Source organism: Cricetulus griseus, chromosome 8, assembly GCF_003668045.3.
Source record: "Cricetulus griseus strain 17A/GY chromosome 8, alternate assembly CriGri-PICRH-1.0, whole genome shotgun sequence".
Lineage (NCBI taxonomy): Eukaryota > Metazoa > Chordata > Mammalia > Rodentia > Cricetidae > Cricetulus > Cricetulus griseus.
Window position 1 is genome coordinate 24,284,193 of NC_048601.1, and position 3,640 is coordinate 24,287,832.

General features: G+C 43.0%; 1 pseudogene; it reads left to right on the plus strand.

Annotated features, from left to right (window-relative positions):
- Positions 1-1,433: 1,433 nt before the first annotated feature.
- Positions 1,434-1,642, plus strand: LOC100754503 (annotated as a pseudogene).
- The last annotated feature ends 1,998 nt before the right edge of the window (positions 1,643-3,640 follow it).

Here is a 3,640-nt window from a genome sequence, read left to right on the forward strand (position 1 = left end):
CCCTGGGCTCCACCTGAGCACAGAAACAGAGAAACAACAAATAGAAGTTAAAGACTGCAAACCCAGGCTGGGAGAGAAGGCTGTGTTTAAGAGTGCTGACGGCTTTGGCAGAGGACCTGGGTCAATTCCCGGCACCCCCACAGTGGCTCACAACCATTTGTAGCTCCAGTCCCGGGGATCCAGTGTCCCCTTCTGGACTCCAAGGGTACCAGGCATATAAAGTACACAGACATACATGCAGGCAAAATACCCATACACATAAAATAATAAATTACAACAAAGCAAAGAACATTTATGGTGACTGATTTCCTAATATTTGTCTGCTGAATAAGGTTTTTAAATTTATTTTATTTAAATTTAGTTAAATATTATGTGTATGGATGTTTTGCCTGCACATCTGTCTGTGAAACATGGTGCCTGCAGAGGCCAGAAGAGCTAATCAGATCCCTTGTAACTGGATTTATGGAAGGTTATGAACTGTCATATGGGTACTAGGAATAGAACTCAGGTCCTCTGGAAAAGCATAAAGTAATGTTAATCCCCAGGCCATCTCTTCAGCCATGAATAAGGTTTTATTTAAAAGAGATCATTTCTGGGGCTGGCAAGACTGCTCAATGGGTAAAGATGTTTGCTGCCAAACCTGATGACCTGGGTTCGAGCTCTGGAGCCCACACGGTTGAAGGGGAGAACCAACTTCCACAAGAAGTCTTCTGACCTCTACACACATGATAGGGCATGCACATATATACACATGCACAAAGTAATTTTTTTTAAAGAGCATTTCATTGGGGTGGTGGCACACACCTGTAATCCCAGCACTTAGCAGGCAGATGCTCTCCTGGAACCTCCAGCTCACTCCTGCTTGATCCAGAAAGCCCCATTCCTGTCTCTTGAAACTCAGCCCATTCAAAGAATCTCTGAACAAAGGGAAGACACCAAAAAGCCCAGTTCCACATTCTTGGCTGTTCCAGTAGCTCCTCCCCTGAAGCTGCCAGCAGCCCAAGTCCCCGCCCAAGCATTCCGGCTTTTGACCATACTTGGGCACAAACCCAGCTGGTGGCAGACACATCATCACCCCTTGCCTACAGGCTATATAATAAGCTCCTTGCTTTAGTTCAGTCATGTGACTTATTTAATCTGAATCTCTGGGGCTGGAGGACTCACACGGGGGTTGCTTTACTTAAATATACCTTTTCTTTTGCTTTTTTAATTCAGCTTGATCTGGCTTACTGCATCGGTGGAGAAGCCTATTATCAAGGTACAGAAAATCTATTAGCAGATACAGGCAAATCTCTGAGTTCAAGGCCATCTTGGTCTACAGAGAAAGTTCCAGGACAGCCAGGGCTACACAGAGAAACCCTGTCTCAGAGTAAAATAAAATAAGAGGTCACTCTGGGTTCTCCCCGCTGCGATTATTTGGGTTGCCTGTCATCATGCCTCAGAAAATTGAGGAGATCAAGGACTTTCTGCTCACAGTCCAGTGGAAGGATGCCAAATCTGTCAAGATCAAGAAGAATAAGGATAATGTGAAGTTCAAGGTTTGCTGCAGCAGGTACCTTTACACCCTGGTCATCACAAAGAGAAGGCTGAGAAGTTGAACCAGTCCCTGGCCTCTGGTTTGGCGGTGAAGGAGCTGAAATGAACCAGACCTCTGCATTTGACTATTAAAAACCCTAAAAAGGTCGCTCTGACTGGGAATGAGGCTCAGTTAGTAGGATGCTTGCTTAGTGTCTTACTTAGGATTCTATTGCTGTAAAGAGATGCCATGACCAAGGCAACTCTTATGAAAGGAAGCATTTAGTTGGGGGCTGACTTACAGTTTCAGAGGTTTAGACCATTATTATCATGGTGGGGGAAGCATAGCAGCACGTAGACAGGCATCAGAGTAATAGCTGAGATTTTTTTTCTGTCCCCCCCAGACATGGTCTCACTACGTAGCTCTGGCTGTCCTGAAACTCACTATGTAGAACATGCTAGTTTTGAACTTACAGAGATCTTACTACCTGTCTCTGCTTCCCCAGAGCTGGGATTAAGGACATTTGAAACTACACCCAACTAAGTATCTGAGACCTTTACATCCTGGCCCTAGGCAGAGAGAGAGAGAGAGAGAGAGAGAGAGAGAGAGAGAGAGAGAGAGAGAGAGAGACGACAGATAGACAGACAGACACAGAGCATAAGCAGCAACTGGGCCTGGCACTGGCTTTAAAAACATCAAAGCTCCCCCACACACACACACATTTCCTTCAACAAGGTCACCCTCAAGTAGTACCGCTCCTGATGACTAAGCCTTCAAATACATGAGGGCCATTCTTAGTCAAACCACTACATGTAGTATGCACAAAATCCTGGGTTCAATTCTTGGCACTATGTAAAACTGAGCATGGTAGCAGAGGCCTGTAACCCTAGCACTCAGAAGGTAGAGGCAGAAGTCTGAAAAGTTTAAGGTTATACTCAATCACATATCAGATTTTTAAGCCAACCTGGGGTAAATAAGACCTGTAAAAGAGGTCACCGTTTCCTAACACGGACCAGGTTCCATCCTGGCACTACAAAAAGAAAACCTTAAAAAACAGACAAGTTGGCACAGTGGTGTATGCCTGGCATGGTAGTGTGTGCCTGGCATGGTGCTATGTGCCTAGCACGGTGGTGTATGCCTGTGGCTCTAGCACATGAAAAGTTAAGAAAAGAAGGAAAATCAGGAATTCAATCCTCGCTGCATAAAACAGTCTGGGCTATTGAAAACTTGCCTCAGAACAAAATAAAACAAAACAAAATCCCAACAACAATAAGAAAAGAAACCTGACAAGCAAAAACTGAAAAGGGTCCAGAGAGAGCTCTGAGTAGGGAAAGCCTCTTGCTGCCTGAGTTCGATCCCTGGGACCCACATGTTGGAAGGAGAGAACCGACTCCCCCCAAGTTATTATCTGACTTCCACACCTGCTCTATGGTATGTGCCCCTCCCTGAAACAATAAATAAGTGTATGTAATAAAGTATAAAAAATGGTGGAGGGATTCCAAATATCCATCAATAAGGAAGTAATTGAATTCAACACCTAGACTAAACAGTACTGTGATACTGTGAAGTGGTTAAACAAATAGATAAGCTCACATACTGAGAGGTAAATGGTTATATTAAAATATATATATATATATATATATATATATATATATATATATGAGGGTGAATGCCTATAATCCCAGACATAGGGATCAGAAGGCAAGGCTAGCCTCAGATACATTTTGAGTTTAAGCCCAGCCTAAGATATACAAGATTCTATCTCAAGAAAAAAAAAAAAAGAAAGCAGAAAACACATACATACATAAAAATAAGAGAAACCATATGCCTAAAATATTGGCACATATTTATATTACCAGCACTGGAGGCAGAGACAGGAGAATCCTGAGTTTAAGGGTACTCTAGATCTCAAAATGGAAATTAAAGAGTGGGCTGGGGATACAGTTGAGAAGCACAGTGCTTATCTAGAATTCAGGGCCCCTAAATTTCAATTCCTAGGACCACAAAAAAATAAAAGTAGAAAAGAACAAGGCTAGAATTCCTCATTTTTTTTTCTTGATGTGTATCAGTGCTTTGCCTGCATGCATGATATGCACCACATGTATTCCTGGTATCCATGGAAGC